General features: G+C 39.4%; 1 non-coding gene across 1 annotated transcript; it reads left to right on the top strand.

Moving 5' to 3' along the window:
- The first annotated feature begins 904 nt into the window (after positions 1-904).
- TRNAG-CCC lies at positions 905-977 on the top strand. Its single transcript has one exon. It is a non-coding gene; the product is annotated as a tRNA-Gly (tRNA).
- Positions 978-10,874: the final 9,897 nt, after the last annotated feature.

The following is a 10,874-nucleotide window of genomic DNA, read 5'->3' as shown; positions in this document are numbered from 1 at the left end:
GAGTGGCAAAATATGCAAGGGATTCCAGCAAGAGAAATGAATTTGGCCTTCATTACCTAACTTTGCAGACAGAAATCTCTCAGAGCGGCAAGCCTCGACTTTTATTGTGCAGCAATCTTGTTAAAATACAGATTTTTAAACAAGGGATCTCGTTAAAATGCAGATTCTAATTCAGCAGACCTGGGGTGGGGGTGGAGCTTCTGCATTTTTAACAAGCTCCCAGTTGATGCTGACGATGGACCACAGGTTCGGTAGCAAGGTTAGAGCATCCGCTTACAGATGGAATTTGCCCCAATTCTCCACTTGCTTTCTCTGGAGCAGAGAGTCTCAGAATTTAGGTCACATTAGAATTTCCTGAGGACCTTGGAAAAAATGCAAAGTTTGATTGGGTAGACCTGGGTGGGTTCTAGGAATTTGCCTTACTAATAAATACCTCAGCTGTCCCATTTTCTAATTAATGTAGCTTTAGGGGAAGTACAGTGGGGACCCAAAGTACCCAGCAATGCTCCAGAGATGCTCAATGGGGCCAGTACGCAGCTTTTGGGGCCAGTAAGTCTTAGCTAGTGAGAGGTTCCTTTAACTGGCTGCTGCTGCTAAATTGCTTCAGTCGTGTCTCTGTGCAACCCACAGACGGCAGCCCACCAGGCCCCCCTGTCCCTGGGATTCTCCAGGCAAGAACACTGGAGTGGATTGCCATTTCCTTCTCCAATGCATGAAAGTGAAAAGTGAAAGTGAAGTCGCTCAGTCGTGTCCCACTCCTAGCGACCCCATGGACTGCAGCCTACCAGGCTCCTCCGTCCATGGGATTTTCCAGGCAAGAGTACTGGAGTGGGTTGCCATTGCTTTCTCCCCTTTAACTGGGGAACAGTATAGAATTCAATTTAAAAAGTTCAGCCTAGGGGCTTCCCTGATGGTCCAGTGGCTAAGACTCTGTGCTCCCAATGCAGGGGGCCCAGGTTCAATTCCTGGTCAGGGAAATATATCCTACATGCTACAACGCAGAGTTCACATGCTGCAACTAAAGCTTCTGCACGCCACAACTAATACCTGGCACACAAATATATATGTGTGTGGGTGTGTGTATATTTATATGTGTGTATATATATGTATGTATTTATATATATGTATATTTAAATGTGTTTATATGTGTATATATTTACATATGTATATATATATTTATTGTATATTTAAATATGTATGTATATATGTGCATATATATGAAGTTCAGCCTATAAATTCAGCAAAATAATATAAAGTTAATGGGGCCTGGGGCTTCTGCATTGCTGGGCAGAGAAAAGGAATCTCAGATCTCTTCTGATTGCACTCCTGCTCATTTCAGGACCTGCAATGTGATGAGCCACGGAGAGTGACAATAACTGACCCCAGACTCCCAGAAGAGGGCACGTATAACAGCCCCTAGAGGTCCAAACACTCTGTAAGAAGGACAGAGGACACATGTAGCTCTCCAGCCAAAATTGAGTCATAATTTTTTGTTTTCAGAAACTGTTTCTATGGAAACTCACCATCTAGGTCTCTTGGTCTCTGCAAGCAGGGGTCATTTTGAGAGATGCGTGTTTTTTGGTGGATGTAAAGTAGCAATATAAAAGTAAGTAAAGTTGATCCATGATGCAAACTGAGTTGTGTTCCTCTGTGACCTCCCGTTCAGATTACCTACCCCTTGGGGAGGAGAGGGATGACGTGGTTTCAGGTGTCCATCCTGAACTAGAGGGGAGCACAAGGTGATGGAGAAAAACAAAGTGGGACTGAAAGGGCAGTGAATCAGAACCCAAGAGATTAGTTGATGCAGTCCTGGCTCAGCCACTAAGTGGCTGTGAGGTCTTATACCATCGCTGGACCTCACTGGGTCTTATGTCCATCACATAACGGGCATTAGGATAAGATGGTGGGAAGGCATCACTGACTCAATGGACATGAGTCTGAGTAAGCTCTGGGAGTTGGTGATGGACAGGGAAGCCTGCTGTGCTGCAGTCCACGGGGTTGCAAAGAATTGGACATGCCTGAGGGACTGAACTGAACTAAACTAGATTGAACATAAAGTCCCGCCTAGCTTGGGAATTCTGTGTTTCCATAGCTGCAGCCACTGCTTTCTTCTCATCAGTACTCTGAGGAGAGGAGCTAGGGGAGAGCCCTTACGGACGCTCACTAGAGAGTGCATCACATCGTTTGTGTGTATGACTTACGTACTTCTCTCATTTCACGGTGGCATGAAATTCTATGGTGTGGAATACCTTAGACTTGAAAACGTCTGCCTTTTTTCCCTTATTCTTTCTGATCCAGTTATTGCCACAGACTGTATCTCTGATTCCCTAAACCATTCAACTCTCAGATTTAGAATAAATGGATGAAGCTTGGCTCCTTTTACAGTGACTTCTCCATTAAACTGTCATAGGTGGTTTTTTTGGAATATTTAGATGATTTTTTAAAAATACTAGCAGAAGGATGATGACTGATATCTTTCAATCCTGGAGTTTGGGAGATAGACTACAGAATAGGTTTGGCTCCCTTGGGATATATAAATCGAGAACTTAAGCCTCAACTGCTTTGTGTGAATCACTTAAATTATAGCTAATTATTCCTCCCTCTTTCATCTTATAGATCATTGCTCTTTCTTATTTATCCTTTAGCATATTTCAAAGTGTAAGTGAGCAAATTTAGGTAATATATAATCTAAATTTATACCAAACATGGAAATGACTGTGTATATTAAAGCGAAAATGTCAGTTGCTCAGTCGTGTCTGACTCTGCGACCCCATGGACTGTAGCCCGCCAGGCTCCTCTGCACATGGGATTCTCCAGGCAAGAGTACTGGAGTGGGTAGCCATTTCCTTCTCCAGGGGATCTTCCCCATCTAGGAATCGAACCCGGTTCTCCTGCCTTGCAGGCAAATTCTTTACCATCTGTGCCACCAGGGAAGCTTGGGTAGATTAAAAATATGTTCTAAAACCACGCAGAGAACTTGGTAAGGAGCTCTCTGTGGGACTGAACAAGTTTCATCGAAAAGTGAAAGTCTTAGTCTGAAAAATCTGGGCCCCTGGGAATGTATCTGGGCAAGAAGAAAGGAGGAATCTTGTTCAGGCTGCAGCCCTGGATCTCCTGCCTGGATACACAAGTCCTGCTGCAGTGCCGATGTCACCAACTCTGTGGACTGAGGAGGGGCTCATGACCTCTGATTTCCTGGCTCCTCAAGTCTCAGATGGAGATAATAATGCTAAGGTCCTAGGGTGGATATGATAATTAAATGACACTTATAAAATTCAACAGAGCCTGGTTCAAGGAACTCTGTCAATAGAAGCTAAGCTAATGATAATGGAAAGAGTGTTGAAAGTGAATAGGGGTTGATCTACTGGCAGACGGAACAAACCGTGGAGATAAATTCTACAGCCAAATTCAAGCAAGAATAAAGCCTAACTTGGGAATTAAGGGTCATAAGGACATTTTCTGAAGTTAAATGATTTCAATTACTTTCAATCCACCACTCTTTTGGTGCTTCATTTGTCTGAAAGCCATGGGGTTTAAGAGCCACTGGCTGATAATCACACTTTATAATGCACAACTCAAAAGGAGATGGAAACTCAATGAAAGGGAATAAATTAATTTGTAGTATTTCTTTTTCCAAGGTGGGTTTCACTGGTGGCTCAGATGCTAAAGAATCCACCTGTAATGCAGAAGGCCCAGGTTTGATCCCTGGGTTGGGATGATCTCGGGGAGAACGGAATGGCAACCCACTCCAGTATTCTTGCCTTGAGAATCCCATGGACAGAGGAGCCTGGCGGGCTACAGTCTATGGGGGTTGCAAAGAGTTGGATGCGACTGAGTGACTAACATTTTCACCTTGTTTTCTCCAAGGTATCAATTGCTGATTTTGAGACACATAATTATTGAAATGATAATTGCCTATTGGAACAATTGCCAAGTAGAACATTGGAAGCAAAAAAAAAAAAAAAATGAATTACAGAAGAATGGAAAGTCCTGTGGATGATTTTTGTTATTTCAAGCCGTTTGTGCTACTTAGCTGTCTTCAGAGAAAAAAATCAATAAGTATTATTTAGAGCTTCCCTCCAGCTTCCAGTGTTTGGGGAACCTTTTCTCTATCAGTGGGCCCATAATTTCATCAATATAGTATCATTAGCACTCCACAGTTAGCAATTAACCTTTATCCAACAAGCTCCATTATAGCTTTAGGAGAAAACTGTCAGTCACAGGGAGTATGCTCAGGTTTCAGTGGTACAGCTAGTTCTGTTTAAGAGAGATGAAACAGCTGTTGACATTAGAGTCAGACCTAAAGTAAGCATCGATTTGAAAACACCAATTTCCTGTTTTTCAGGCAACCAGAGGAACCAAGGGGGTATCTATATCAGTCATTTTTAATTTTGGTAAGAAGTGAAGTGCTTCCCCGTAGGGGAACCATTACATCCTGGTTTCTTGCAGGATTTATTTAACAACAGCTCCATTTCAGATACCAAAATACATATGAGTCCTTCAATAGTTACACTACTTTATTTGTAGAGTACCTTCACACAGCTACTTCAAATGATCCTCATGACAACAATGGGAGGTTTATGTTCTTAAGAACAGTTATGTTCTTTCTTCTGATTGGAAAGTAACACTCTAAAGGTAAATAAAGTAAACCACCCTTCCTCCCACAGCTATTAAGTAGCACAAAGCCCTGGTCATTCTTACGCACTTTCATAAGTACTTTTGAGCCAAAAGGTGTTCCTGGAGCCATTCCCCAGATCTACCAGTAAATTTCTGGATGACCTTGAAAGTTGCCTTTTTGATACTCAGAGTTCTCAGTTGTAAAATCAGCTGTAAGAACAGGGAGCTGGACTGTAAGCTTGTTTCTAGATGTGAGATCTATGATTCTAGACATCTCCAAATTAATTTTATATCTCAGCAAGACTACTTCAGTATTAATTATTGATGCAGTTACATCACAATGCTCTAGTCGCTGTCCTAGCATATATATTGTAAGAGTATTGATGTTTTTAGTAATATGAGCACACTGTGCAGCCTTTGTCTTTTACATTTTTGCAGAGCTTTTGTTGACTCTTTAAAATAGTGTCCAACGTTTACAGATTTATAATCATATTAACCATTAATTTCCTCCTAAGTCTAAAAAATTGCTTCTGACATGTATTATAAATAACTGGGATGATTTAAGTAGTCAACAGAAAATAACTAAGGGATGGATGGAGTAGCGCTTCATTCATGCTGTTTATGTTAATGTGAATTGGCTGGCATATAAAATGTCATTAGTGAAGGAGAAAAAGATTCCAGAGACAGGTCTACAAATAATCTATGTATTTAGATGAAAAAATTCTAAGTAGAGAAAGAAATGCCCCATTTTAATTTGTCAGAGACTAAATTAAATCTAGAAAGACATATAAACTTTTATTAAGAAGATTTACTTTTTGTATAATATATAAAGACAGTTGGTTTCAAAGATTAAAATTGAATAAAATCCAGTAGAGAAACAGTGACTTTTTAAATTCAGGAAATCTTTTGCAGAGAGAAAAAAGGATAAAACAACCTATGAACTGTATTCAAAAACCCTTGAGAACGTACCTTGGATTGTCTAGCTCTTAAAGAAAAATTCTATGGGCCTTGCTCCTTCATCTTCCTAGAGGCCAACTTTAAAAGGAGTTTGCATTTTCTTTGATTTCATGTTCCACTTACAGCTATGAGGTTTGCAAAGGGTTGAACAGGAATGGAGGAGATCTGGAACCCAATGATTACTGTGATAGACACACTTTATTTGTCTTTATTTTATTTATTTTGGGGGAGGGTACTTCTTTCTCAATGAAGGAAATAATTCTGAAGATGACTTCCCTTGAGTCATTTATTCAAAATTCCATATCACTTCTGTTGCAGGTTTTTTTTTTAAAAAATTAATTTATTTATTTTAATTGGAGGCTAATGACTTTACAATATTGTGGTTTCTGCCATACATTAACATGAATCGGCCATGGGTGTACATGTATCCCTCATCCTGAAACCCCCTCCCGCCTCCCTCCCCATCCCATCCCTCTGGGTTGTCCCAGTGCCCCGGCTTTGAGTGCCCTATTTCATGCATTGAACTTGGACTGGTCATCTATTTCATATATGGTAATATACATGTTTCAATGCTATTCTCTCAAATCATCCCACCCTCGCCTTCTCCCACAGAATCTGTGTCTCTTTTGCTGTCTCACATATAGCGTTGTCGTTTCCATCTTTCTAAATTCCAGATATATGTGTTAATATACTGTATTGGTGTTTTTCTTTCTGACTTCCTTCACTCTGTATAATAGGCTCCAGTTTCATCCACCTCATTAGAACTGATTCAAATGCTTTCTTTTTAATGGCCGAGTAATACTCCATTGTGTATATGTACCACAACTTTCTTATTCATTCATCTGCCAATGGACATCTAGGTTGCTTCAATGTCCTAGCTATTGTAAACAGTGATGCTGTGAACATTAGTGTACATATGTCTCTTTCAATTCTGGTTTCTTTAGTGTGAATGCCTAGCAGTGGGATTGCTGGGTTGTATGGCAGTTCTATTTACAGTTTGTTAAGGAATCTCCACACTGTTCTTCATACTGGCTGTACTAGTTTGCATTCCCACCAACAGTGTAAGAGGGTTCCCTTTTCTCCACACCCTCTCCAGCATTGATTGTTTGCAGACTTTTTGATGGCAGCCATTCTGACTGGCTTGAGATGGTACCTCATTGTGGTTTTGCTTTTCATTTCTCTGATAATGAGTGATGTTGAACATCTTTTCATGTGTTTGTTAGCCATATGTATGTCTTCTTTGGAGAAATGTCTGTTTAGTTCTTTGGCCCATTTTTGATTGGGTCGTTTATTCTTCTGACATTGAGTTGCATGAACTGCTTGGAGATTAATTCTTTGTCAGTTGCTTCACTTACTGTTATTTTTCTCCCATTCTGAAGGCTGTTTTTTCACCTTGCTTATAGTTTCCTAAGTTGTACAAAAACTTTTAAGTTTAATTAGGTCCCATTTGTTTATTTTTGCTTTTATTTCCATTTCTCTGGGAGGTAGGTCATAGAGGATCTTGCTGTGATTTATGTCAGAGAGTGTTCTGCATATGTTTTCCTCTAGGAGTTTTATAGTTTCTGGTCTTACATTTAGATCTTTAATCCATTTTGAGTTTATTTTTGTGTATGGTGTTAGAAAGTGTTCTAGTTTCATTCTTTTACAGGTGATTGACCAATTTTGCCAGCACCACTTGTTAAAGAGATTGTCTTTTCTCCATTGTATATTTTTGCCTCCTTTGTCAAAGGTAAAGTCAAAGATTTCCGTGCTTGTGATGGGTCTGTTAAGATTTTGTATTTCTTCTGGTTCATTTTTGGAAGGTTATACTTTTCTAAGAATTCATCTATTTCTTCCAAGTTGTCCATTTTATTGGCATATAATAGTCTTTTATGATCCTGTGTATTTCTGTGTTGTCTGTTGTGACTTCTCCATTTTCATTTCTAATTTTGTTGATTTGACTCTTCTCCTTTTTTTTTCTTGGTGAATCTGGCTAATGGTTTGTCTATTTTATTTATCTTCTCAAAGAACAGGCTTTTAGTTTTGTTGATTTTTTGCTATCATCTCCTTTGTTTCTTTTTCATTTATTTCTGCTCTAATTTTTATTATTTCTTTCCTTCTAACCCTAGGGTTCTTCATTTCTTCTTTTTCTAGTTGCTTTAGGTGTAAAGTTAGGTTATTTATTTGATTTTTCTCTTGTTTCTTTAGGTAAACTTGTATTGCTATGTACTTTCCCCTTAGCACTGCCTTTACTAAATCCCGTAGGTTTTGGGTTGTCGTGTTTTCATTTTCATTTGTTTCTCTGCATGTTTTGGTGTCTTTTTTGATTTCTTCTGTAATTTGTTGGTTATTCAGAAGTGTGTTGTTTAGCCTCCATATGTTTGTATTTTTAACAGTTTTTTTTCCCCCTGTAGTTGATATCTAATCTTACTGCATTGTGATCAGAAAAGATGCTTAAAATGATTTCAATGTTTTTTAATTTACCAAGGCTAGATTTATGGCCCAGGATGTAATCTATTCTGGAGAATGTTCTGTGTGCACTTGAGAAAAAGGCGAAATTCATTGTTTTGGAATGAAATGTCCTATAGATATCAATTAGGTCTAACTGGTCCATTGTGTCATTTAAAGTTTGTGTTTGCTTGCTAATTTTCTGTTTAGTTGATCTATCCATAGGTGTGAGTGGGGTTTTAAAGTCTCCCACTATTATTGTGTTACTGTTAATTTCCCCTTTCATACTTGTTAGCATTTGCCTTACACGTTGAGGTGCTTACATGTTGGGTGCATATATATTATTAATTGTTTTATCTTCTTGGATTGATCCCTTAATCATTATGTAGTGTCCTTTGTCTCTTTTCATGGTCTTTATTTCAAAGTCTATTTTATCTGATATGAGTTTTGCTACTCCTGCTTTCTTTTGGTCTCCATTTGCATGAAATATCTTTGCAGCCCTTCACTTTCAGCCTGTATGTGTCCCTTGGTTTGACATGGGTCTCTTGTAGACAGCATATATAGGGGTCTCGTTTTTGTATCCATTCAGCCAGTCTTTGTCTTTTGGTTGGGGCATTCAACCCATTTACATTTAAGGTAACTATTGATAAGTATGACCCTGTTGCCATTGTTTTATTGTTTTGGGTTCAAGTTTATAAACCTTTTCTGTGTTTCCTGTCTAGAGAAGATCCTTTAGCATTTGTTGAAGAGCTGGTTTGGTGGTGCTGAATTCCCCGAGCTTTTGCTTGTCTGTAAAGCTTTTGATTTTTCCTTCATATTTGAATGAGATCCTTGCTGGGTATGGTAATCTGGGTTGTAGGTTTTCTTTTTCATCACTTTGAGTATGTCCTGCCATTCCCTTCTAGCCTGAAGAGTTTCTATTGAAAGACCAGCTGTAATCCTTATGGGGATCCCCTTGTGGGTTATTTGTTGCTTTTCCCTTGTTGTTTTTAATATTTGCTCTTTGTGCCTGATCTTCATTAGTTTGATTAATATGTGTCTTGGGGTGTTTCATTTTGGTTTATCCTGTTTGGGACTCTCTGGGTTTCTTGGGCTTGGGTAGCTATTTCCTTCCCCGTTTTAGGGAAGCTTTCAACTATTATCTCCTCAAGTATTTTCCCATGCCCTTTCTTTTTGTCTTCTTCTTCTGGGACTCCTATGATTCAAAAGTTGGGGCATTTAACATTGTCCCAGAAGTCTCTGAGGTTGTCCTCATTTCTTTTAATTCTTTTTCCCTCTCTGCTTCATTTATTTCCACCATCCTATCTTCAACCTCACTTATCTTATCTTCTGCCTCAGTTATTCTACTGTTCATTCCCTCCAGAGTGCTTTTGATCTCATTTATTGCATTATTTATTATTGATTTACTCTTCTTTATTTCTTCTAGGTCCTTGTTAAACATTTCGTGCATCTTCTCAATCCTTGTCTCTAGTCTATTTATCTGTAACTCCATTTTGTTGTCAAGATTTTGGATCGTCTGTACTACCCTTATTCTGAATTCTTTTTCGGGTAGATTCCCTATCTCTGCCTCTTTTGTTTGGTTTGGTGGGCATTTATCATGCTCCTTTACCTGCTGAATATTTCTCTGCCTTTTCACTTGGTTTAGATTGCTGTGTTTGGGATGCCTTTTCTGTAGGCTGGAAGTTCGTGGTTCCTCTTTATTGTGGAGCCTGCTCCCTGTGGGTGGGGTTGGACTAGTGGCTTGTCAAGGTTTTCCAGTTAGGGGAGCTTGCATCTGTGTTCTGGTGGGTGGAGCTGGATATCTTCTCTCTGCAGTGCAATGAAGTGTCCAGCAGTGAGTTTTGGGGTGTCTGTGGGTTTGGCATGGCTTTGGGCAGCCTGTCTTTTAATGCTCAGGGCTGTGTTCCCGCTTTGCTGGAGAATTAGTGTGGTCCATCTTGCTCTGGAACTTGGCTCTTGGGTGGAGCTTGGTTTCAGTGTAGTATGGAGGCTTTTGGGTGAGCTCTTGTCTATTTAAGTTCCCCGGAATCAGGAATTCTCTGATGTTCTCAAGTTTTGGAGTTAAGCCTCCTGCCTCTGGCTTTCAGTCTTATTCTTACAGTAGCCTCAAGACTTCTCTATCCATACAGCACAGATGATAAAGCATCTAGGCTAGGGACACCCAGATAGTTTCACAGAGTTACATGGAGAAGAGGAGAGAGAGGAGGGAGATAGAGGTGACCAGGAGGAGAAGAGAGGGAGTCAAAAGGGGAGAGACCAATCTAGCCAGCAATCAGTTCCCTAAGTGTTCTCCACAGCCTGGAACACCCAGAGAGATTCACAGAGTTAAACAGAGAAGAGTAGGGGGAGGCAGGAGATAGAGGTCACCTGGGGGAGAAAAGGGAGAGTCAAAAGGGAAGAAAAGAATTAAGCCAGTAATCACACCCCTAAGTGAAAATGGATACCAAAGATTAGATTCTTAAAGGTACAAATTTGATAACAAATACCAAAAAGCAAAGATTAAAAATATAGAGTAGAGGTTAGACTCTCAGAAAACAATATTAAAAATACAAAGCAAAATCAATCACAAAATTTATAAAATATATATATATGAAATTTGCTTTAAAAATAGGGTCTTTTTTTTTGCAAGGTAATAGTAGGTTATAAAAATGAAAATTAAAGGAGTAATAAGTTAAATTTTAAAAAATTGGTGTGATAATAGTAAAAATATATCTAGGAATTTCTCTGGAGCTGTTGTGGGCAGTGTGGGGTCAGTTCAGTTTCAGATAGTTTTTTGTTACAGCTTGTACTTGTTCTTAAGGTCTATAGGCCTCCTCCAATGCTTAGTCAATGTTAATCACAGGGTTTTAATCTGTTGCACCCCGTCACTTCTA

The sequence above is a fragment of the Cervus canadensis genome, chromosome 31 (genome assembly GCF_019320065.1).
Source record: "Cervus canadensis isolate Bull #8, Minnesota chromosome 31, ASM1932006v1, whole genome shotgun sequence".
Taxonomy (NCBI): domain Eukaryota; kingdom Metazoa; phylum Chordata; class Mammalia; order Artiodactyla; family Cervidae; genus Cervus; species Cervus canadensis.
Note: the sequence above shows the minus strand (reverse complement) of the source record. Positions and strands in the feature narration are given on the sequence as shown.